The 26,680-nt window shown below is 43.9% G+C and overlaps 1 long non-coding RNA gene and 1 other non-coding gene across 2 annotated transcripts; one reads left to right on the top strand and one right to left on the bottom strand.

Moving 5' to 3' along the window:
- Window positions 1-11,676: 11,676 nt before the first annotated feature.
- On the bottom strand, window positions 11,677-26,616 carry LOC143272537 (uncharacterized). The gene is made up of 3 exons (XR_013050183.1): window positions 25,842-26,616; window positions 14,418-23,735; window positions 11,677-12,108 (listed from the first exon to the last, which is right to left on the bottom strand). It is a non-coding gene; the product is annotated as an uncharacterized LOC143272537 (long non-coding RNA).
- On the top strand, window positions 21,731-21,837 carry LOC121828474 (U6 spliceosomal RNA). The gene has a single exon (XR_013050265.1). It is a non-coding gene; the product is annotated as a U6 spliceosomal RNA (small nuclear RNA).
- Window positions 26,617-26,680: the final 64 nt, after the last annotated feature.

Here is a 26,680-nt window from a genome sequence, read left to right as displayed (position 1 = left end):
CATTAATTAGGATAGAAAGTACATTAGATACATCTTGGAATTACCAAAATAGGATAGATAATGGAATTATTTTCTCTGATTTGTCAAATACCTGTTTAGGTATTTATTACTTGTATATATTGTATATAGTTATTGTACTTTTGTATATAGTTTTTCTTTTGTTAGTTATAACCTTTTGCTTTTTTTCTTTTTATTAAAATAGAAAAGGGGAAATGTGGTGGTAATCTAATTGTACTGAAATATTATTTTGATTGTATGTTAATAAATAAAGTTGTCTGGGGGTCAGAGCTATTAGAGCCATAGCAAGAGTGTGGCGGTGGTGGCACATGCCTTTAATCCCATAAGATCTCTGTGTGTTCAGGGATACAGTCAGCATTGGAGACATATGCCTTTAAGACCTAGGGGGCTGTACATTCAGACAGTGACGAGGCAGTCATGTGTTTGGGTTTACAACCAATGAGAAGGCAGAACAACATACTATAAAAAAACGAACCGACAGGAAGTAGGTCTCTTTTCGCGAAGCTGGGACAGCAGGAAGAAGGGTGAGATTTTAGCTCTGAGCTCTGACTTCTCGGCTTTCTCTTTTACATTGTTTCTGTGTTTCTTATTTAATAAGATGGTTGGTTACATCTACAATGCAGAACCTAAGCCCCGGGATGATTTAACCTGAAAATGCACATAATTTAGAATCTTGGCCCAGGCATGGTGACACATGCCTTTAATTCCAGGACTTGAGAGACAGAGGCAGGTGCATTTCTGTAAGTTCAAGGCCATCCTGGTCTACATAATGAGTTCAAGGCCACCCAGGGTTACAGAGTAAGACCTTGTCTGGGGGAAAAAAACATCACTGCCAACTTCAATGAAATAATGAAGTCAGTTCTAACCAAGTAGAAACCAATTCCCCCATCTTCCTGAATTTTTCAAGGTGCTCACAACCAAGCCAGGCATGTGGCACACTCCTATAAACTCCAGCTACTGCAGACACTAAAGCCAAGGGAATCCTGTGAGCTCTCAAGCTCAAGATCATCCTAGAGAAACAGGCAGATCACAGCTTTAAAAACAAAATAGTAAGATTCCATTCTCAAAACAATAGATTAGAAGCCAGATGTGGTGGTGCACATCTGTAATCCCTGAACTTGATGAAGCTGAGGCAAGAAGGAAGCCATCTTGTACTACAGAAGAAGACTCTTATCTCAAAAAGCAAATCAAATAACTAACGGGAAGGGGGATAATTCTCATGACCAAGTTCTATTGCTTTAAATGTTTCATTACTTTTTGAAGACTGATCATTGTCCTATTCACACTAATCCACTCAGCATTTCATATCACTTGTCTCTACTTTTCACAGCAACTCTGAAAGATGAAGTAAATCCACAGGACTGGCTGTGCCTGTGATGGGAAATTCACATAAACTTCCCACCCCACCCCCAACTCCCTTACCCCACCACCTCCCACACCCCACACCCCGACAAGCCAGATAAGCCGGTGGGCAGCTCTACTATCCTAAGTTCCTCTGCCATTTTATTTCTGTCATCTTTAATTCCTCACTTCCGTTCAGTGGCCTAAGATACCTGTTATTCCTGTAGTCATTGGTTTGCATTCTAGTTGTCAAGATGTTTGGGACAAAGATGGATGTGTTCACGTCCTTTAACAGTACTTCCCACACACGTCATCTTGCCTTACACCTACTAATCAAGGTTTGTGTTTGCTGAATGATGGGGGTGTGGAGGGGGAGTTCCAAACAGCAGTTCTGCTCCCCTTCCTCCATCTCTCTCCCACAGCAGGTTCTGCAGACACCCACTCTGTCTGCAAACATGTTGGTAGGGAATTCTGAGTAGGGTTCAGCCACACCACATTGATACACCCAAAAACCATGACACACTCCAGATTCCTGGCCCGCAGGAACGCTAATAAAATTTTAATCCTTGGTTAAAAGAAACGCCATTAATAACTATTTTTTTTTCCTCTGTCAAATCTGAGGCTGGAGTCTGCCCCACAGCAGTATCAAAGATGTTTTTGATAAGGAATTCTTCAAACCATTCCAAGATGAGCCTGGCTGGGCTGGCTGGGCTACAAAGGAAAGAAGTAATAAATGCCAGGAAAACACACTTGCTAGGGAAGTTCAAGCACAGAGGGGATGTACAGATCCTGGATGGACAGGAAGAGAAGGGCATTCTGCCTAGTGTAACCACAGCAAGGGAGCTGGGAGTGGAGTTCATAGCAAGGGTTATGGAATTCAGCTCAGGATTAGTGCTCTTTCAGGGTTTTGAGCAACAACCTAAGTGCCTTTATCAGGGCCTGGAATGCTCAAGGCCCCACGTGGAGTCAAGGCTGTCTGGAAACCATGCTGCTTGCTGGATCATAGAACACTCAAGTCATCCAGTGCTCCTTAGTCAGGACAGAGGATAAGTGGGGTAAACCAGGTGACCCTAAACTATTAATAGGGTAGAGGAAAGTGGGATTCACAGCAAAGTTCTAGAAGTATTCTTTTTCAATATAAATAACAGCCGGGCGGTGGTGGCGCACGCCTTTAATCCCAGCACTCGGGAGGCAGAGCCAGGCGGATCTCTGTGAGTTCGAGGCCAACCTGGGCTACCAAGTGAGCTCCAGGAAAGGTGCAAAGTTACACAGAGAAACCTGTCTCGAAAAACCAAAAAAAAATAAATAACAGCAGGTTATGTAGACAATAATGTTACATATGTGACAATCTGATGTACTGTACTCTCTTGAGTGACAGGAAGGGCATGTGTCTGCTGTGGAATGTCTTTCTATATGCTGTGAATATGTATTGCTCTGATTGGTTGGTAAATAAAGCTGCATTGGCCTATGGCAGGGCAGGATGGAGAGGTGAGAAAATCCAAGGGAGATAGTGAAAGGAGAAAGGAGAGACAAGAGATGCCATCCTGCCATCCAGGGAGCAGCATGTAATGACACGCAGGTAAAGCCACAGAACATGTGGTGACATATAGATTAATAGAAATGGGCTGAGTTTGGTTATAAGAGCTAGCTAGCAAGAAAATTGAGCCATAGGTCATGGCCATGTGATTTATAATTGATATAAGCCTCCGTGTGTTTATTTGGGTCTGAGCATCTTCAGGACAGGGCAGGACACAGGAAACCTTCTGACTCCATGTGCCAGGCCTAGGAATGTCTAACCAGAATAGGTGGAGGGGCGAAAATGGTAACTAAATTCCATGACTGTACCTGTTGTTCCTTTCTGCCACAGAGAACTCAGGCAGCTAAGTCCCAAGCTCTAGGAACTGAGATGGAAGCAAGCTGGCCTTAGGATGAAACAACTTATTGAGAAATGTATGGTAATGGTTGCTTACCATCCCATGAGGAGATAAAGGACAAGAATGTAAATCCCTAAGATGCAAACTGACTCTTTAGTATGACCACAGTAGTCAAACTCAGTGGACAAAAAGTAGGAGTAACTATGGATGGAGCCACTGACTTGTGCCCCAACAGTAGAGATGGCATTGATTAATATCCAGCGAGGTCCCCAAGCAGCTGCATTTCATACACTCCACTCCTTTTTGTAATCATCTTCAGTGTTAAGATTTACTTTTAAGTGTGTGACTGTTCTGCCTGCATGTGTGTATGTGTGCCACATCTGTGCAGTGCCCACAGAGGTCAGAAGAGGGCATCAGATTCCCACTAGAAATGGAGTTGCTGACAATCATGAGCCACCATGTAGGTGATAGGAAGCAAACCCAGGTGCTCATAACTGCTGAGCATTATCTTTCCTTTCTAAAGTTTTCAAAACATTTTGTTAGTCGTTTTCTGTTGTTGTTGCCACATATTTATTACACATAGTGCTGGATTACAAAAGGACATTTTCTTGCAAGTATATAATGTACATGATCTCACCCAGCCCCTTCTACGCTCTTCTTTCCTCTCATTGGTTCCCTTGGTTCAGCTTTTCTCCTCTTTTCATGTCATATATGTATATGCATACACAATTTTATGTATCTATATAAGACCTAGGATCCATCAATGAGAGAAAACATGAGCTTTTTGTCTTTGAGTCTAACTTTATGCACTTAACTTGATTATTTCCACTCTCACCCCTTTACCAGCACTCAACATAATCCCCCTCTTCTTTTTGACTGAGTAATATTCCACTGTGTACACACGCCACATTTTCTATGGTGGATATCTAGGTTGGTTCTGTAACTTAATTGTTGTAAAAGATGCTACAATAAACATGTGTTAAGTATCTCTGTGATGTCTTGACTTAGGGTCTAGGTAAATACCCAAGAGTAGCACAACTGGGTCAGACTGTGAGTCTATTTTGTTGTTGTTGTCTGAAACACTTAAAGCTGATCTCCAAGCTAGCTCTTGCTTCAGCAGTACATAAGGGTTCCCTTTTCTTCAAATCCGCACCATCATTTTGTGTTTTATTTTGTTTTGAGACAGGGTCTCACTACATAGCCCTCACTGGCTTGGAACTCACTATGTAGATGCTGATCTCAACTCAGAGATCTGTCGGCCTCTGTCTCCTTAGTGCAGGGATTAAAGACATTTGCTACCCCTCGATAGAGTTCTTAGTCCCCTCTAAAACAGCTTGAACCAGGCTTCCACTGTCCACGTTTCTCCTTGCAATTTGGTCTTCCAAATACTCACTACCATGGCCTGTTAAGCTCTGCTTATAGCATTCTAGAGTTTCTCTAGCCACGGCTCCAAAGTCTTCCACATTCCTCCTGAAAACTAGTTCCAATGACCTAAGAACCAAATGATCAGTTTACCACAGTACTGATTCCATCCTCAGCACCAATTTCCCAAATTATTAATCTTTTCATCGCTGTGACAGAACACTTGAGAAGGAAAGAAGGGTTTGTTGTTAGTGTTTGTCTCCTGCTGATTCAAAATTATAGCAACTTGACAACCAAGATTAACTATCAGAACGGATCCCATCTCTTTTCTTCCTTTTGTCTACTCCATGCTGCCCTGGTGATCCTCTGCTTCTTGAATTTGTCAAGTGCTCTTCCCTGAGGTACCCTAGTGTTCGTGACCTCACTTCCCAGAGTCTGGACTGGAGAGACATTCTCTACTCACTAGTACAATACAGTACAACACCATAGTATATATATATATTATGCTGTAGTTCTCTTGCCCCTCCTCTAACACTGCCTAGGCCCTCACTTCTCTCTCTGCCCCATCTCTACAATGCACATAGTTACTTAGGCATATCCTCCTTTCCCATCAGAGTGCAATATTACTTATTAGTAATATTTTTAAAAGAAACTAATTGTATAGAGTGCAAGACCCAGTGTCAAGACATTCTATACGCTGACTACTAGGGAGGGCAGAAAATGTGTCTCCTTCATCAGACTAAAGGAACACATTCTATTCCTCCACAGATCAGTGGGGTAACTGTAGTTCAAAATTACCTATTATATAGTTTATGGAAAACTAGAAAAGGAGTCCAAAGGTGCCAAACACGAAGTATTGATAAGGGAATGGAAATGCTAGTTACTGGGACTTAAACAGCAATCACTATATACTAAATGTACTAAAGTATCATACTGTATCCCAAAATATGCATCATTATTTCAATAAAAAATTTTAATACTTAAGAAGGTAGAATATAACTACCCTAATTTGTTTGTTACATACTGTATACATTCTCTGTAGCCCATAAATGAAATATATATAGTGAAAAAAAACAATAAAAAATAAAGTCTGGCCGGGCGGTGGTGGCGCACGCCTTTAATCCCAGCACTCGGGAGGCAGAGTCAGGCAGATCTCTATGAGTTCAAGGCCAGCCTGGACTACCAAGTGAATCCCAGGAAAGGCGCAAAGCTACACAGAGAAACCCTGTCTCGAAAAACCCAAAAATAAATAAATAAATAAAAAATAAAAAAAAATAAAGTCTATAATAAATTGGCATTTTACATATATTTATATATTTACATATATTTTATTTATCTAATTTTACAAAGATCATACAATCTTTCATCATATAAATGTAGATAAATTGTATGTAGAAAATTATGTTATTTTATTTGATCTCCAGGACCTACCCACATGGTGGAAGGAGAGAACCAACTCCTGACTGTTCACTGTGAAACATGTGCAACTACAGACAGATATAAGGACAGACAGACACATATACACAAAGGGTATGTAAATAAATGTAAAAAAAAAAAAACTTAAGTAAAACATTTTAATATTGAAAGGGAAAACATACCAGCACTCAAAAGGTGAGGTGGTAAGATCATCAATTTGAGATCACTCCACACTACAAAGCAGGGTCTAAGTCAGCCAGAGCTACATAGTGAGATACTTTTTCCACCCAGAAAGAAAAGGGATGGGGAGATAGAGATGGATGGGACAGAAAGGAATCACATATTCAACTCCAATTCTTTAACCTTCACAAGTCTGATGACCTAAAGCAGAAAAGCCTTTGGAAACACCCTATTATAAAAGTTGTGGAGATCTAAGAATATAGGGAACATATCTTAACATAATAAAGGCAATATACAGTGAGTTTGTATCTAAAATCACATTAAATGGAGAAAAATTCAAAGCATTTCCACTAACGTCAGAAACAAGAGTATCCACTCTCCTGCTCAGGTTCAGTGACTGAAGTCTTAGCTCAAATGAAGAAGATAACAGGGATATAAACAGCAAAGGGAGAAGTTAGTGTATCCTTATTTGCAAATGATTCCATATATAAGACCCTAAAGACTACACCAGAAATCTCCTACAGCTGATACACACACTCAGCAAGGTAACAGGATACAAAATTAACACACAAATATCAGTGTCTTCCGACATGCAAACAACTAACACACTGAAAAAGAAACCAGGGAACCAACACTGTTCATAGTAGCTTCAAAAGTATCTTGGGGTAACTCTAACCAAAGAAGAGAAAGATTTGTACAGTGAAAACTTTAAGACATTGAAGAAAGGAATCAAAGATGATACCAGAAGATGGAAAGACCTCCATACTTGTGGATTGGTAAGAATAACATTATGAAAATGGTTGTCCTGCCAAAAGCCATCTAGACTTATTGCAATCACAATTAAAATTCCAGTGTGGTCATAGTGTTCCCCCAATATGTGGTGCACCCTAATAAACTTCCGTCAGAGAACGGAACAGCCACTAAACAGACATAGAGGCCAGAAAATGGTGGCACACACACTTTTAATCCTATCTTTTGGGAGGCAGAGATCCATTTGGATCTCTGTGAGTTCTAAGCCACACTGGAAACCGCCAGGCATGGTAACTCACACCTTTAATCCCAGGAAGTGGTGGCAGGAAGCAGAAAAGTATATAAGGTGTGAGGACCAGGAACTAGGCTTGTTAAGTGTTTAGGCTTTTAGCAGCAGTTCAGCTGAGATCCATTTGGAGGACACAGAGGCTTCCAGTTTGAGGAAACAAGATCAGCTGAGGAATTGGCAAGGTGAGGTTGGCTGTGGCTTGTTCTGTTTCTCTGATCTTTCAGCATTCACCCCAATATCTGACTCCCCAGTTTTTTTTTTATTAATAAGGCCCTTTAAGATTCGTGCTACATTCCAGCACAAATCTTTGCAGCAATTGAAAAAGATACTCTTAAATTTCATATGGAAACACAAAACACAAAATAGCCAAGGCAATCCTGAACAATTAAGAATTTCAAAACTACCAGACGTATCACCACCCAAGATTTCAAGTTATACCACAGAGCTATAGTAACAAACAGATGCTGCAAGCCGCAGGAAAATGTGATGGAATTCAGCTGCTAACACAAAAGCTACTACTTGGAAAGGTCAAGAACTTTTCCAAAGGTCAAGCCATGACTTAAGAAGTCTTTGTGGATATTTTAGCTTTTGTATATATAAGCCAATTCCTGCAATGATTTCCTTGTATGCTATGTATACTTCCAAGAACTCATAACAGTGCATTTTATCTGAAACACCTAATCAAGTATCCAAGGCCAAACCATCTCCTGATTTAAGGTAAATTAAGCTCAGACCCTCCTTTCTTATACAGCCTTAGTGGTATTTATACTAACATTGTAGACTCCTAACATTTACCTAACCACCTCTAGGAATGTAGTTTGAGCACATAAATTCCCTTTTTCTGATCTATTAACTGATTTTAGCTCTTAGTTGACCTCCTCCTTTACCACTCCCCTTTTGGGTTATAAAAGGAAGCCTGACTGATGGTCACTGCCTGAGGAAAACTCTTGTCTGCCTTTAAGACCCTGTAAGAATTCAAGCCTGGCCAGGCAGTGGTAGCACACGCCTTTAATCCGAGCACTCGGAAGGCAGAGCCAGGTGGATCTCTGTGAGTTCGAGGCCAGCCTGGTCTGCAAAGCTACACAGAGAAACCTGTCTCAAAGAACCAAAAAAAAAAAAAAAAAAAAAATTCAAGCCTGGTGACCTTGCTTTAGCCAGAGCACTGTTATTGCACGAGTATACCTCAGAGACTTAGATTTAGAGAGGATTTCGACTGTGGAACTAGATGGAGAACTAGAAGAATGAGATGGAAGATGAGGAAGAGCTAGATGGGGAGGAACTAGGTGGGGAAGAACAAGATGAGAAAGACCAAGATGGGGCTTTATTCTATTTATTCTATTAAGATAGAACATAGAGGAGACAGCAGATAAATGAAGAGAGAAATTAGGCAAGAAAGGAGCTAGGCATGAGAACAGAACTGAAGCTGTGTAGATAGAAATTTTATCCCAGAGGAATAAAGTAGATGGACTAAGAGCTTGGTGTACTTAAGAGTCTTTTTCCCCCGAAAATAATTAGCATCATCCATAGCTTCTCTTCTGGGCCCCTAGGAAGATTATTAAGACTGGACCATAATAATATTAGAGAAACAGAGCATGGTACATGGCGTAACAGTAGACATGTTGATCAATAGGATAAAATTAAACACCCACAAATAAGCCCACACTCCTATAGCTACCTAAATTCTGACAAAGAAGCCAATAATACACATTGGAGAAAAGACAGCACCTTCAGCCAACAGTGCTGCTAAGACTGAATAACTCTCTGTTGAAAAAACGGAACTAGCTGGGTGGTAGTGACCCACACCTTTAATCCCAGCACTCAGGAGGCAAAGGTAGGCGGATCTCTGTGAGTTCGAGGCCAGCCTGGTCTGCAAAGTGAGATCCAGGAAAGGCGCAAAGCTACACAGAGAAACCCTGTCTCAAAAAACAAACAACAACAACAACAACAAAATTCTGGTGTGGGCTGAGTGTCTAGCATAATAGCTCAGCAGGTAAAAGCACTTGTCACCAAGCCTAACAATCTGAGTTTATTTCCAGGACCCACACTGTGGAAGGAGAGAACTGAGCCCCTCAAGGCGTCCTCTGCCCTCCACATCTGTGCTGCGGCATGCACAGGCCCCCACACATACATACAGTAAATAAGTAAATATAATTCTTTTAAAAATGCCGGGCACTTCAAACCTGTAATAATTCTAGCACTGGGGAAGTGGAGACCGGCAAGCCCCTGGAGCTCAAAAGTCAACTAGCCAGCATAGTGGAATCAGTGAGCTCATACATGACTCAGTGAGAGACCCTGCCTCAAAGAGAATGTGGAGAAGCAACTGACTTCTGGAATATACACACAAGTGCGCGCTATAAATAAGTGTAATTTTATTTTCACTTATTTATTTTTTCAATACAGGGTTCCTCTTATGTAACAGCTCTGGCTGTCCTGCCTCTGGAGTACGGATTAAAGGTGTGTACCACCACCACCTGTCAAGTAAGTGTAATTTTAAAAGACTTAAAAAGAAGGGAAATGTAGATATTTCAGGTCTACTAAGGAATTTATCATTTAAAGTCTTTCACTAGCAGACAGGAGGATCTCTGTGAGTTTGAGGCCAGTCTGCTTTACATAGCAAATTCCAGGCCGTGCAGAACTACATAGGGAGAGCCTGCCCTAAAAGAAAAGAAAAGAGGAGGAGAGGAGAGGAGAGGAGAAGAGAAAAGAAAAGAAGGGGGAGGGGGAGATGAGGGGGAGGGGAAAGGGGGAAAGGAGGGGGAAAGGGGAAAGGGAAAGAAAAGGAAAGGAAAGGAGCCTTTACTGAGAGAACCATGAATGCACTTCCATCAGCAAGGAATAAGAACAAATTAGGAAAGTTGTCCTCTGATTTCCACATATATGCATGGCACACAGGAACCCACACTCATGCACATATCCCCCACACACTGTGGTTGTTGTTGTTGTTGTTGTTGTTGTTTAGGATGAGCAAGGTAACATTACACTGCAATTTAGTTTAGGGTCCTGTGTTGTCCAAAAGGCAGACTGGTGAGTTTTAAACTTTGTTAGAAAAAATACAGAGTTTAGAATGAATGTCCACAAATTTTAGAGTCAGAAATCTGTACCTGCAGGGCTTGAGTCACAAAGCCTACTTCTGCCTTCTTAATATCTTTGTTAGTTGACAGTACTTCAATTTAGAACATCCGACATTGACTTCACCTTCCCTCCACTCAAACACCATCCACATCTCCAGGTGATACTCAAGCATCCAGCCATCTTTGATTCCTTTTCTCCCTCCCCACCCAGCTCCAGTCCCCAGAACAGAGCATCCTACTTGGGAGTATGCCTCAGCTCCTTCTCTTTCCAGCCCTCACATGGCCCAGCCCATTTCTCACATTCTGCTGCATCCAGCATGGCTTGGTTCTGGAAACCTAGCTGGAGTAACACAGGAATAAAGAAATGACAGAAAAGCTGGGATCAGGTGGGCTGTGCTTGCTCTGATGAAGGGCAGCTGGGATCAGGTGGGCTGTGCTTGCTCTGATGAAGGGCAGCTGGGATCAGGTGGGCTGTGTTTGCTCTGATGAAGGGCAGCTGGGATCAGGTGGGCTGTGTTTGCTCTGATGAAGGGCAGCTGGGATCAGGTGGGCTGTGCTTGCTCTGATGAAGGGCAGCTGGGATCAGGTGGGCTGTGCTTGCTCTGATGAAGGGCAGCTGGGATCAGGTGGGCTGTGCTTGCTCTGATGAAGGGCAGCTGGAATCAGGTGGGCTGTGCTTGCTCTGATGAAGGGCAGCTGGGATCAGGTGGGCTGTGCTTGCTCTGATGAAGGGCAGCTGGGATCAGGTGGGCTGTGCTTGCTCTGATGAAGGGCAGCTGGGATCAGGTGGGCTGTGCTTGCTCTGATGAAGGGCAGCATCCCCACTCCGCCCCCAAAACTTGTAAACACTCATACTTGGGCCAGAGAAAGGCCTTGCCATTCCTGAGCCTCGCCCAGGGAAGGCTTTGCCATTTCCATGTGTCTGAGGCATTGGAGTCTTTAACATGGCTGTACTCATGTCAATAATGAACATACACTGAGACCCCAGAGCCCACCTAGTAACACACCTCTTCCAACAAAGCCATACACACACCTCCAATCCTTCCCAAACAGCTCCACTAACTGAGGACCAAGCATTCAATCATTTGAGCCTATGGGGCCATCCTCAATCTACCAACCATCAATAACTTCACTTCCAGGGCTCTGAGCCCTCTTCAGGGTTCTTCAGGAAGTACACATGTGTAGTACATATACATACATAAAATTTTAAAATAGTTATAAAAAAAATCAAGTACTTGGGAAAATAACTTTAATACATTTTTTATTTAAAAAAAATTTTCTTTCCAATTACATACCAACCCATTCCCCGCTCCCTCCCCTTCTCCCACTCCCCACCACCTTTCCCCATCACACCCCACCCCCTCCTCATAGAGGGTAAGGTCTCCCTTGGGGAGTCAACACAGACTGGCATAACATGTTGGGGCTGGACCTAGCCCCTCCCCAATGCATCAAGGCTGAGTAAGGCATCCCACCAAAGGGAATGGGCTCTAAAAAGCCAGTTCGTGTACCTGGGTTTAAGTCCTGGTCCCATTGCCAGGGGACCCACAAACACAGAAGCCACACAACTTTCACCCACATTCAGAGGGCCTAATTCGGTCCCACGCAGGCTCCCCAGGTGTCAGTCCAGAGTCCATGAGCTCCCACTAGCTTGGGTCAGCTATCTCTGTGGGGGTTTTTTCCCATCATGATTCTGACCCCCTTGTTCTTATAATCCTTCCTCCCTCTTTTCAACTGAACTCCAGGATCTTGGCCAAGTGCTTGGCTGTGGGTCTCTGCATCTGCTTCCATCAGTCACTGTATATAGGTTCTATGATGACAATTAGGATAGACACCAATCTGAGTGCAGGGGAACTCAGATAGTTCAAGCACCCCCTCTACCATTGCTATGAGTCTTAGCTGGGGACAATCTTATGAGTTCCTACGGTTTTCCCTAGCTGCAGATTTCTCCCCATCCCCTTAAGGGTACATTCTGTCAAGATATCTCTTTCATTGCTCTCCCTCCCCGTCTCTCCTCCAACTCGGCCATCTCAAGTGGGGAAAATAACTTTTAAAAACATTTATTTATATTTAACCAGAAATGAAAATAGCATTTACATGCATCAGTGCTTATTGAGGAATCTGTATATAGAAAGTTCAAGATACTTTTAACAATACACAAATGCTTAATTATAGTTCAGATATGTAAGACACTGTGCAGCCAAAAAACATTTTTTAAAAATAATATTTAATAACATGAAAGAATATTGATGTACATCATGTATTTAGAGACTAAATGAGAACTGGAGGGGCAGGTCGGCTGGTAGAATGCTAGCATGGTGTGCACAGAGCCCTGGATTCAGTCTCCAGCCCCACATAACCTGGGTGTGTTAGTTCATCCTCTAATCCCAGCACTTGAAGGGTGGAGGCAGGAGAATCAGACATGTAGAAGACATCTTTGGCTACATAGCAAGGTAAAGTCCCTTCTGAACTACATGGGACCATCCCAAAACAAGTTGGCTCAGCAAGTAAAGGCATTCACTTCGAGGCCTGTATCGACCTCGGTTCAATCCCCCGAATCCCACATGGTAGAAGACAAGAACTGTCTCCTGTGGAGTATTCTCTGACCTCCACATGTGTGCTATGGCATGTGAACTCATACACATACTCTCACAGACACAGGTTAATATGGGGGAAAAAAGTCATCAGAAGCTTACAGACAAGCTGCAGCCACATGGAGTGGTAAGTCTCCCACTTTTCTGAATTATTCAGAAAGCATAAATTCCCTTTTCTTCTATCTCTTTTCTAAGCATGGTTTCCTAACACTGGGCTTTCTTACTCTTTTTCCACCATGTGACTGCTTCTCTGCCACACGTCTGACCTCCATGCTGGCTTACAAGGAATGGACTTCCTTTTTCTCCTCCACCTTCAACCTCTGAGCAACGGCTTACAGCTTGCCTGCCCTGGGAGGGTTTTCTTTTAAACGCTAGTAAAAGTATCCTAAGTTTCCATTTGAATCTACTCTTTTATTAATTTGAATTGTTAATTAATTATATAATAATTTATTTATATAATTATTTATTATTAATTAATTTGAATCCACTCTTTTATTAATGCGACAAAGAACTCTAAAAGGGGACCCTGATTTTTCTGGTATTGTCTGGTGACCATTAAGGGACCCCTAAATCCAGTAACAGACCAGTTGGGACTGAAATATCTCTGAGGAAAGACAACTGCAGAAGCTCAAGAAATTTTTGATACTCTGAGCCTGAGAGATGGCTCAATGGTTAAGAGCGCACTTGATGCTCTTCCAAAGGACCAGATTCAATTCCCAGCACCCACATGGCAGTTCACAACCCCCTGTAACTAGTCCCAAGGGAATTCATTGCCTCTTCTGGCTTCCTCGGTCACTGCACAAAAACTGGTGCATTTACATACATGCATGCAAAACACATACAATAAAATTTTACAAACTTCTGATAAAATCATAATGCTCCATTTACATTTACAATTCTGCTATCTTAACTCTCTGAAGAACACCTCATCAAGCTTCAAATAAAATAGAATCACAAAAATATGAGCACACCATCACCAAAGACAAAAAAAAAAAAAGCCAACTCATGATCACATCGTCCTAGTTACTTTCTACTCAAGTGACAAACACCACAATCAAGGCAACTCATGGAAGGAAGTCTATTTGGGCTCACAGTTCCAAAGGGTCACAGTCCATGATGGCTGAGCTAAGACATGGTGGCCAGAGCAGGGAGCTGCAGGCTCATATCTTGAACCACAAGCACAAAGCTCAGAAGGCCCCTCCCAGTGACAGACTTCCTCCAATAAGGCCACACCTCCTCAAGCTACCCAAGCAGTGCCACCAGCTGGGGACCAAGCATCAGATGCCAAGACTATAGTGGACATCTCACTTAAACTACCACACACACAAATACCTGAAGTCTAAGAGGCAAGATGAAGCCAAGCACCAGCATTCTGAGAAAACCGAGAGCTCTGTTCCTGGGTCTGCTGCTGCTGCTGCAAGTCTAACAGTTTGGGACTCAGCAGATGTTTCATTTAAAGAGAACCCTTGACCTCCAAGCTCAGGCTACGCGTAGCACAGTGTTCTGAACCTGGAGTGATACCTACCAGAGTTGGTCGTGCTGTCATTGTTCCTTCGGATTTCAGGCTTGTGATGTAGTTCTTGCTTTTCATTGTGGAAAATACTGAGTTGGTTAATTAAGTTACTTATTTCAAATTCATCTCATAATTGTGTGTTAATAAAGAACGCATACAGGGCTACAGAGATGATGGCTCGGTGGGTAAGAGCACCATCTGCTCTTATAGAGGACTGGAGTCGATTCTCAGCACCCACATGTGGCTCACAAGCATTTACAATTTCAATTCCAAGCTCTGCAATGCCCTCTTCTGGCTTTTGCAGGCACTGCACACATGTGGTGCAGAGACACTCCTGCAGGTAAAACAGTCATGAACATATTTTTAAAAAGTAAAAATAAGCCAGGTGGTGGTAGCATATGTCTTTAATCCCAGCACTCAGGAGGTAGAGGTAGGCAGATCTCTGAATTCAAGGCCAGCCTGGTCTACAGAATGAGTTCTAAGACAGTCAGAGCTACACAGAGAAACCCTGTCTGGAAAAACAAAAAAGTAAAAAGTAAAAATAAATACATACATTTAAAAAAAATAAGAGAAAACTACAAGAGACATGTATATAATTTTATACACATTGGCCACATGTGAATATATGTGTACATATACACAGTCATAGAGCCAGAATATATGTATACTACACATACATCTGTGTGAATGTACACATAGACACATATATGAATGCAGACAAAAAGGAAGGAGATCCATCAAAAAAGTAACATCCAGACGGTGTAGTAGATAGCTCTTGTGTTCTTCCAAGGACTTTGGGCTACATTCCACAGCCGAGACGAAACACGTTACCACGTCTGCCATTTAAAGCAGTTCTCTAGCAGTTCTGATAAACATTCCCTCATTGAGCTACATCCCTAGTCAACATGTCCTATTTTAACAGTCTCCTCCGATGTTGAAAGGCTTAAGCCCCATATGGGCATCTTCTTAGTAGGCCAGGTTGTTTGCTTGGTTGTTGTTTTAGTTTCATTTTTATTAACATATATTAATATGCTAATAACAAAACAGTAGGTTTCCCTTGGACATTTTCATTCATGTATACAATATACTTTTGACTACATGCACCCCCATGAACCCTCTCTTCTCCTACTGATCATCTTCCTCTTTTCAACCAATGCTCCTCCTCCTTTCCCTTCGGTCAACCAATGAGCTCAATTAGGGTTATTACAGGAGCAGGACAACTTACTAGTAGCTGTACCACTAGAGAAAGGGTCCCACTAATTGCCCACAGATCCTCAGGGAAAGGCAGTGCCTTTTGAGACCCTCTCCCCTAGCAACCCTTAACTGCCTATATGTCCTCAGGGACTGGCAGGACCTTATCAGATGCTCCCTGCTCCGTGACAGAGGGTTGGTGGGCTAAATCGTATGCAGGTTTTGTATAGGTAATCAGAGCTGCTGGAAGTCAGAGAGGACAACAGCTGCGTCATGCCCGGAAGACAGTACTCTCCATCACTCCACCCCTTCCTCTGGCTCTTACATTCTTTCCGGCCCCTCTTCCGCAATGTTCCCTGAGCCTTGGAGGGGGTGATACAAATGCCCCATTTAGGGCTGAGCATCCCAAAGAGTCTCTGATTCTTGACCAGGTATGTGTGAGCCTCTTCACTAACTGCTGCCCAGAGCAAAGAGATGCTTCTCTGATGAAAGCAAACAGCAGCACTGATCTATGGACATGAACACAAACACATGAAAAGCATTTGATGGGCACATCATATTCAAACATCAGAAGTAACTGCCCCGACTCATGTCTAGGACCTTCTCTGCCTTGGGCTTTTGATCAGGTTTGTAGTATATTGTAGTGAATTCCCTTCTGTGGAGTGGGCCTCAAATCCAATCAGAAAGTGGAAGGAAGCCTGTAGAATCCTTTTCAGGTTTCAGGTTCCAAAGAACAAAAGACTTTAATACTGAAAATAGACAGTCCACTTCAAAAGAGAGAACTTTGAAGTGGGATAAAGTGAGGCACTTTGGCGCAGGATAAATTTCCTATTTCTTTAAATAGCCAAACGTGTTGTAATGCTGTGCTCTGGCCTGCCTTGGATGCCCTTCCTAGATTTGTGCACTAAGAAACACCTATCATCTTCCAAGACTCAGTTCAAGTACCTCCTTTCCCATCTCTCCTCAAGACATCGTGTGGGGAACCACATGAAAATATCACCTGCAAATTATAAGTAACTTTGTTAATGAATGTGTATAAGAAACGCAGAGATGATTTCCCTGACCTAAAAAGGGAGGAAAGAGGGATTGTCGTAACTGCCTTGCGGGCTTTCACCTGCCTAGACCCAGCCATTCAGGGTAGCTGTAGCTCTCCTGCCATTCTCTCCACCCCCAACCCATTTTCTGGCTAGGAATCTGACCTTCCTATTGGCTACTGCCTGCTTTACGACATCATTCTCCCTCCAAACCTATCAGCGTCTGTTAGAAGTTTGGAGTTTCCATGTAGTTGTCCATAAACAAATTTGGATCATCCCAAGTGACCAGTGACCAGACCTCATACTGGACACACATGCTATTCAGCTTCAGCAACCCAGACAAACCATATTACTGCATGGTTTCTATCTGCTGTTGATGGTATCTGTGTCAGCAGATACTTGTCTTCAAACACAATGGAACTTGAAACAACAGACTCTTCCAATGTGGCTTGTATTCTGAAGGCAGAAATCTGAATCAGAAGCTTTTGGTCCTGATGCCTGACCATGGAAATATCACCCTTCCACCCAAAGACAGGGCGAAGCTTGAGAATACAGTGCAATTCAATACTGCACCCTGTCAGTACTTCCACTCTGGAGTTCAAGTCATCCACATGGCATCCGTTTACTCTGAAGAAAGCAATGTTGAACATGCCTTTATCCTCTATAGCAAGTACATCAAGTCCTTCATAGAGAAGTCCCCAGGTAGCGGGATGACAAAATAGTTGTCATTCCTGAGAAGACACAGTCAAGAAATTAAAGAACTTGCTTTTCTCCAGGCAGAAGAACCAGAAACAGTTTGGAAACACACACCAAAGAATGTGAAAAATATGAAGAGAAGAAGGAAGAGTTAGAATTTTCCCAGAACACGACCGCCCAGCAAGAGCTGGGGAAAGAACAAAAGCTGCATCAGTTAGAACAGAAACAGTTCCATGCCTTTGAGAAGATGATCCAGAACCAGGAGCTGGAAAAAGAGTGACTAAAAATTGTGCAAGAGCTTATCAAGATAAATCCAGACCCGGAGGGCCGCAGGGGCCAGACTTAGAAAAGCCCCGGATAAGCATTCACAACCTGGGTGTTATCCACAGGCTTCAGACTGTAACACAGCCATAAGGCTAGCTAGGTCACCAGTGGTAGACAAGTCTTTAAGCCCTGGAGTGCTGAGCAACCCAGAGATGTTCCCATCATCAGTGGACCACACTGCACGTACGGTACCTTGAAGCTCTGCCAAGTTTCCCCAGTTCACCAATGCTAACCCTGCCCGTGACACAGAAACATGTGGAGCACTCTGTGGGAAACTGACGTGGGATGAGTTCACCATTATACACGTTATCATCCCAGACAGATGCTGGGTCTGGTTATTGCAACACGGAGAATGAAGAAGACATTTTCTCCCTCCAGATGAACTAGGTGTGCTCCTCCTTGGGTGGAGTCACACGCCCCTCGCAGTCTTTCTTTCCAAGGTAGAGCTACACATTCACTGCTCTTATCAGATGATGTTGCCAGGATCACCAGCTCCTGTCTGCATGCTCCCCTCAGGTTCTAAGCTAACTGACCACAGACTCCAGGAGACTTCTCTCTGTTCTCATAATGGCTTTCACACAACAAAAAACATACCGTTGTCATGTGACTGTTAACAACTAAGTTGTGACTGTCACAGATTAGTGTCAACCTCCTAAGAGCTACAAACCCAAATCAGTTTACTGCTGCACTTGGGTTTAAGCTTTCCAGAAAGATTTGGAAACTTCTTTCAAAGAAGACAAAAGGGCAATGGGAGAGAAAGACTGATTTTTCTTTTTGTTTGAAACAAATCACTATATATATTTTTAAGACAAATGTGAAAGGAGAAACCTATCACACTAAGCAACTAACTCAAAAATTAGGTGGACTAGAGAACATCACTCTGCCCTTCTAGATTCAACCCTTCCCCATCTTCCTCTACCCGCCAGCTTGTACATTATCCACCTTTGGACTGCAGACTGGCATCTGTCTAGCGATCTGAAAGCCGTGAAGGAATACCTGGGTTCTCCCCTGGCTTGAGCCAAAGTGACTGAGGCAACTGATGAAGACAAGTTGGGATGAGTGATTGGTGGCCCAGATTGGTCAGCTCCCTATTTCGGTGTTCAGGGTGTCACAAGTTGGCTCTGTAATTGACAGAAGACCCTGCCCCACTAAACAGCAGACTGGATTATCCCGTGTTCCTCCCTACACCCTGTCATCATCACTACTACGTCTCTGCTGCTTTAAGAAGGAGTCACTGTACACTGTGATCTGTGCTCATATGTGAAGACCCTGAAACCACTAGCTCCTTCCTATTTAAACTCAGCCCCTTCTGGTAGGATAGCCTGTCTTTGGTGTTCTGGGTTTTTTAGCTTTTGGTGGAAATCCAGATACCAATTAGGACCTCCCCGTTTCAACAAGTCATGTGATTTCACATGTTTCTGATGAGAAGCAGCAGATCTAATTGTCTAGAAATTTGCCTAACACCTAACACAGACAATGGATTAGGAAGCAGCTTGGGATTGGATGCATTATCTGTGAACTGAATGAAAAAAAGAAATAAAAGGAGGACATGACTGCTCCTAAGGGGTTGAGGTTTGTATTATATATATAAGGGAGACAGCAGGTAGAGATGGAGACATCTGGGAGAGTCCCGAGTGAACGAGGCAGACAGAGCCAGGCCATGTGAGGAGAGAGGAGGGAGAGCAAAAAGAAGAGCCTCTGACCAAAAAGGGCGGCCTGGGTCAAGAAACTGGCCAAGAGACACATGCTGCTAAAACTGGCCAGTTATGTAGGGGCCAGAGGAGCTATCGGGAGGGAAGCCCAGCCCAGTAGTTGGTTGGGCTGGAGAGTTCAGGGTAGTGCGCAGGGTATGGCAGCCAGGAGAACTCCCTAACAGGTAGGGACTGAGGGATGCTGGGAGAACTTGGCCACCAGTGTCTGCTTTGATATGTTAATAGACATCTCAGTGAGCCCTCTGTTCCCGGTTGGAGACCTAACAGAAACCAAGTGCGCTCCTGTGCAATTGAGGCGCCCAAGGCAAATACAGAGGGACTGCCAAGCATCCATCTTTGAATGCTTCCCCTCTCACACAGGGAACTCGGTAAAGGGGATGTTTGCTTAGAGAACAAATGAATGAAAGGAGAGTATGCTGAGGAGACGAGTGCCTGCGTATGGCCACCTTACCCACAGAAATCCACCCTAGCAGGCAGAAACCTGTTCCGGACAGCAGCTGTTTCTGGGCTTCCAAAGCCCCGGTCGTCTTAGTTGAGCCCAGGAAGCTGGTCGTCTTATTAGAAAGCAAGACACGCACCCCACCCATAACTCTGTGACAAGTGAAGAACATGTGAGCACCGGCCCCATGATAAACGGAACTGTAATGACCGTCACGGAACACCACACATATGCAACAGAGAAAAGAGCTCATGGTGGGGTGGAGCAATCAGGGAGGTCTTCCTGGAAGACACTGATTTTGAGCTTCCCAACAGAAGATAGAAGGAAAGAAAACAGAAAAGTCACTACCCACCGGTCTGGAGGCATCCTGGAGTCCCAGACCTGAAGCCTCAGTCAGAGATCCTGAAGCAAAGGGACATGGGTAGGCACCCAGCCCACAATCCCGCTATTGAGTACTGTACTACCAGGGCAGGAGGGGTACAGAGGACAACTCTATACTGTCCCAGGCTCCACACAACAGTGTACTCTGGAACCTTGTGCTACTGTCCTGCCCCCACCTCACTTCCAACTAGATCTCTGCCTTTTTAGGATACAGAATAACAAGGTAGGACATTACTAAGACTAAGCAACAAGCCTCCTCACACCACCTTCCTACAGTATCAGTGAGCCAGCACCAGGTGGTCGAAGGGATGGGACATGCTAAGCAATCAAACGAGCCAGAGAGTCCAAGGAGAAGGTGGCCTTGCCTTCCCAGATTCCCACTCCTCGTTGACAGAATCAGCTTGGCTCATGGAACTAGGTAGGGCCAGTCTCCCATAAATAGCCCAGCGTGTTTGCCTGAGGAGAAGGAGCTGAAGAGCGTTGTCTTCCTCAGTGTTCTTTGCTCTCCATTCAGCCACGTGATACAACCTGCATGCCTCGGAAGCCAGTTTCTCGGCTCCCAGCATCTACCAGACTGCGCCTCAGAATTCTCGCCTTCACCTCTCAAACAGCAGTTTATCCATCTGAGCCTCATCCGCTGATGTGCACAGACGCTCAGGTGCACCCTGGGCTGGCTCTCTCCTGTTGTCCCCAGGACACTGCAAACAATATGGTAGACTAAAACAACACGAACTCAGAGTCTCAATAACTCAGTCCATGGCCTCTGCTAAACCCTGAATGCTATACGTACAACAGACACAACAAATTACCACAAGCATGTTGCTTAAAACAAGAACTGTGGTAGAGGGTGCTTATAATACCATCATTCAGGGGAAAAGAGCCATGAGCTTGAGACCAACGAGACCCTAGGGCAAACAATAAGAAGCCAGGTATGGTGGTACACACCTGTAATCCCAGAAGTTGGGAGGAAGAAGCAGAGGAATCAGAAGTTCAAGGTCACCACACCAAAATTTCAAGGCGAGCCTGGGCTATATAAGACTCTGTATTTAAAAAAAAAAAAAAAAAAAAAAAAAAAAAATATAGCCAGGCATGGTAGTACAGAACTTTAAGCCAAGCATTTGTAAGGCAGAGACATAAGGATTTGAAGTTTGAGGCCACTCTGGGATACATGGTGAGCTCTCATTTCCAAAACATAAAAATAAGTAATAATGGTTACACAGTAGGTTTTGTTATGAAAATTTCGCATAAAACAAATAAAATGCATTTTGACATTTTGGTTCTGAGCCTAGTCTTTAACAGCTGACACACCTCTCCAACACAAAAGTGCATTTTCTGTACCAGCAGTAAACAGAAAATCTTTGAAGGCATTTAAAGTAGCAGCAAAACAACGAAGGGGATGCTAAATCCAACGAAGGGGATGCTAAACCTTATGAAGGGGATGCTAAATCTAACGAAGGAGTTCGAGCTCACTGCTGCACTCTTCACAACCCCTAAACGGTCGAGTAGCCAAGGGTCCAGCAACAGGCGCACTTAAAAATGTGATAGATAGTGCTCGCTTCGGCAGCACATATACTAAAATTGGAACGATACAGAGAAGATTAGCATGGCCCCTGCGCAAGGATGACACGCAAATTCGTGAAGCGTTCCATATTTTATGATTGCTCCAAACCACAGAGGAGGCAAAAAAAAAAAAAAAAAAAAAAATCTGCAGGAAACCATGACCATGCCTAACAGTGACTTTGAAATCTTCAAAAAGATGACAGGATCGTACAACGATGATTCCACATGGACTATGATAAAGCCATTAAGCCGATTAACACCATGGAAAAATCGACTTTAGACTACAAACTGGTCAGAACAATTTCGAGAGGACTAGCTGAGATGATCCAGCCTGACAGACTACTCGTACAAGGACTTGAAACAAGCCCTGAACTTTCCTATTATGCAGAGACTGGACAAATGATACAGGACTTGACGATTAACCCAGAAATTTTCTTTTCAAGATTCCCTAAAGATATTTTCAAGCAAAGAAAGCAAAAAGAAAAAGAGAACATAGATATGAGATAGATCATCGAATCTACTCTGAGAAAAAAGATAAAGAAATAATAGGATAAATAGGTAGATCATTGAATCTACACTGAAGAAAAAGGGGAAGATATAAAAATGACAAAAGGTAGACTAATGAATCTATTATGAAAAAAAAAGAAAATATGGATATGATAAGATAAAAAGGGACATTATGGAATCTACTTTTAAAAAGGAACTACTTGTTTTAAATAAGATAAGTAATGAAAATTTTTTGGTCTGAGTTTATCAGATGTTACTGGACTGGACATTGTTAATATAGATAATGGAGTTTTTTATCTGAATCTGTCAAATGTTAATGGACTAGACATCATTAATGTAATTTTGGCTGTATATATTGTATATGCTTATTGGATAGTTTTTCTTGTATTAGTTATAAGCTTTTTAAATTTTAGACAAAAAGAGAGGAGATGTGGTGGTATTGTGTTCCCCAAAATATTGTGTACCTTAATAAACTTATCTGGGGTCAGAGAACAGACAGCCACTAGATACAAAGGCTAGAAAATGGTGGCACTCACACCTTTAATCCTAGCATTCCAGAGATAGAAATCCCTCTGGATCTCTGTGAGTTCAAGGCCACATTGGAAAAAGCCAAGCATGGTGACACATGCCTTTAATCCCAGAAAGCCAGCCTTTAATCCCAGGGAGTGGTGGTAGAAAGTAGAAAGATATATAAGGCATGAGGACCAGAAACTAGAAGCATTTGGCTGGTTAAGCATGTGGCTGGTTAAGCTTCAGGCTTTGGAGCAGCAGTTCAGCTGAGAGCCATTGGGATGAGGACACAGAAGCTTCCAGTCTGAGGAAACAGGACCAGCTGAGGAACTGGCAAGGTGAGATGGCTGTGGCTTGTTCTGTCTCTTTGATCTACCAGCGTGGACCCCAAAAAAAAAAAAAAAAAAAAAAAAAAAAAAATGTGATAGATATGCACAGTGAAATGGTATTCCGCCATACAGGAAGATGGCTAGAGCTGAAGATTATGCTAAGCAAAATAAGCCAGACTTGAACAAATACTACATGTTCTCTCATGTGTGGAATCTAAATGTATACACGTGTCTCTACAGAAGATGAAAGCAGAAAGGGAAACCATTTGGGAAAAGGAAGAGGACAACGAGGAGGAGGAGAGAGGTGGGAGAGAGCACTAGGCATAAGAACAAAGGACAGTGACATCTACATGTGAAAGGCCACACTGAAACCCGTTACTGTGCATGCTGACTCCCGACCTGGAAAGACACACACAGCGTTCCAAGTCACACCACCAGGAGGCAGAACGGGCCGGCTTCTCCCACCTGACTCCTGTTGGCATTTCCCATCATTCCTCTTCTTTGAAGGCTTTTGTCATCGTCTTTAGCGCCTTGCATTTTTTGTTTTCATTCTGGGGAAATTCGTTCCACCTTCTCTAGCTTCCATTTCTGTTTCACTGACGAATCCTTTCGTTTTTAATGGTTTCTCTCTCTTCTGGGTTGTCATTCTTCAAAAACACAAAATCACAATTTTAATGGAAGACATTTTAAAAAAAGCCATTCTCTATGTGAGATATCTGGAAGATAAAATCCTAGAGAGAAACAGGGTTGAGCAAGGAAAATAGAGACCAGTTGTTTAAATGCGTAGAGACTTCCTGTTTGAGAAGAAACAGGAGGATCCCAGAGCTCTTGACCAGCCAATCAGTGAATGCCAGTTCAGCGAGAAACTGTCTCAAAAGGTGGATGGACTGAAAGAACCAGGTGTCACAGTTTTAATCCGGACACTCAGGACACAGAGGCAAGTTGAGAGCTCTGTGAGTTCAAGGCCAGCCTGGTCTACACAGTGATCTCCAGGACAGCCAGGACTTCGTAGAGAAACACTATCTTGAAGAAAAAAAAGAGGAAAAAAGTGGATGGACTGATGAGAGGGGGCTCATCCACTAAAAGCACTTTTTGGTGCAAACCTGATGTCCGGAGTTCAATTCCCAAATCCATGACAAGGTGGAAGGTGAGAACTGACGCCACAAAGTTGTCTTCTGACCTCCACTCATGTGCTGTGGGACATACATACTGAAACACACACACCACACCACATAATACATACATACATACATACATACATACATACTTAAAATAAAAATTTTTAAGGGGGAAAGGGATGGAGGAAAACACCGACACACATATGGATGCATACTTACCCAATGGGAATAACATTTAAATGAGCCAGGGAAGGAAGGGGTGAAGAGGAGGAGGAATAAGAAGAAAACACCTGAAGAGTACACAGTGAGCTTAGGCTAGCTATTCTTCTAGAGGACCTGGGTTCAATTCCCAGCCCTTCCCATGATAGCTCACAGCCATCTAACTCCAGCCTGGGAAAGCTGGTGCCCTCTTCTGGCCTCCACAGGCATTGCACACATACAGTGCACAGACACACATCCAGGCAAAACACTCATACGTGTCAAATAAAACGGTCAAAAATTTAAAAAAAAAAACCAAAAAAAAACAAAAAACAGTGATATAGACAGGAAAAAGTCCAGAAGCGCATGGCCCTGCCCTGGGATCAAGACCTCTGCCTGTGTATCACTCTCATCCTCGGCCATGTCAGAGGAAGGGCCCTCTCACTGGAGATCTGTCCTCACGTCCCTGCACACGACCTTCCCTGTTACCACAGTACTGTGCCCACCTCCGTCCCCACACGTATCACATCACAGCGATGACCATCACTTACTCACCTGACACTGGAGGCCCAGAGCCGCCCCGGTGCACAAATGCAGTTCCCTCTTTTCTAACCGTCAAGTCACCCTATTTACAGGGCTCCCAATGGAGGCTTGCAAACGAGGCGGCCTGCCCCAATTTACACAGCTGTACTTGGGCGACCCGACTCTTTTCCTATTGCTAACCACATGTTCCGTCCACCGTATTAAATTAACCTGTTTAAGCAGTGTGAAGGCAAACGTTGATGCTGCATGAACTCAAAGGCGTTAGGCCTTCCATGCTGTTCTCAAGGAAGACACACGCTCACTCCTGCAAAACTTACCTTCTCTATCACAGTTGGCTGTGCCAGATAATACCCAAAGGCCTACCAGAGTCTCTCACCAGAGAGATAACTGCCATGTGCAAGCCAGGGCTACACAAGAACCTTCACTACCGGAGAAGCAGCTGCTCCCCTTGCACATCCTACAACAGTGTCTCTAGGCATCCAGGAAGTCTTAGATTTTGGTTAAACTCATAAAACTGTAAACTGCTGGAAAGAATGGGTTAGGTTCCATCAGGAAGGACTACAACGAGTTATCTAACAGTGATACTTCAACCAAAATAATTAAGTTTTATTATTATTATTTTATTACACTAATTTGGGAGGGACAACAGGGCACACGGTGGGTGTCAGAAGACAGTTTGCAGGAGTCCGTTCTCTCAACGTTGTGGGTGTTAGGAATCAACCCCAGGTCCGCAGTCCAAGCACTGAACTATCTCGCAGACCCCGTAGTAACAGCCGACTGCCTACGTAACTGGCATCACCGAAGAGCATCGTGCCAAGCACACACGGACACAAAGTTCGTTACACTAGAATGAAAACTCACAAAGCCAATAGGTAGCCATCTGGTAGCACTTACCAGGCGCTATGTGTGTCTGTGGTACTACAGTGCTGGGCAGAGTCAGGACCTCGCCAGGCAGATCTTCCGATCACGCCAGCGCTGTTGCAGTAACTACAACTCCACAGGTATCACTAAGGAGCGGCGGCTGCGATGGAAAAAATTCCTTCCTGTCTGTCCACCTTTGGTAAAAAGGGAAAGGGGACTTTTTTTTTCCCCTCGTGAGCTCAAACCACTTCGTGCTCCACCACTAACAAAAAAAGGCTGGTTAGTATGGTGGGAGGAAGTGCTTCCACACACACGTACCCCACTTCCAAGGCCCCTGCTCACGGAATTTTGGAAGGCAGCTCATCCGGCGGGGCTGCCAGGCTGCGGGGAGGACAAAGCTGTTGGGTCCCACAGTTTGTGCACCCGGGCCTTCACTCCCTCGGCCTCGAATCCCCACATGGCTAAGGTGCCCACGCCACGGGTGCCTGGGGTCCGATCGCTGGCATCTGGCTGCCTGGCTCCGGCTCCAGATTCTACGCTGCGGGGCCGGGTGCACGGGGCGGGCCGGCAGGCAGGCCTGGACTTGGGAGTCCAGAGGATGGAGAAGGATCTGGAAAAATCGGCTCGACTCCGGCGGGGTGGGGGTGGGGAGGAGGACGTGGGGAAGGGTATGATCACTGACATCCGAGAGGCCCCGGAGCGGGAGAGGGGGTCGCCCCCAGGAGCCACAACCAGAAAAACAAATCCCACCCCCCCCCCAAAAAAAAACCTCGGGTGCCCTCGGCCCAAGAGCCCCAACCCGTTTAACCGCTTCTCTAGAAAGTTCTCCGCTCCCGCCCCTTCGCAACCCGCTCGTGCCGCTCCTCCTGGCC

This window comes from Peromyscus maniculatus, chromosome 3 (genome assembly GCF_049852395.1).
Source record: "Peromyscus maniculatus bairdii isolate BWxNUB_F1_BW_parent chromosome 3, HU_Pman_BW_mat_3.1, whole genome shotgun sequence".
Classification (NCBI taxonomy): domain Eukaryota; kingdom Metazoa; phylum Chordata; class Mammalia; order Rodentia; family Cricetidae; genus Peromyscus; species Peromyscus maniculatus.
Note: the sequence above shows the minus strand (reverse complement) of the source record. Positions and strands in the feature narration are given on the sequence as shown.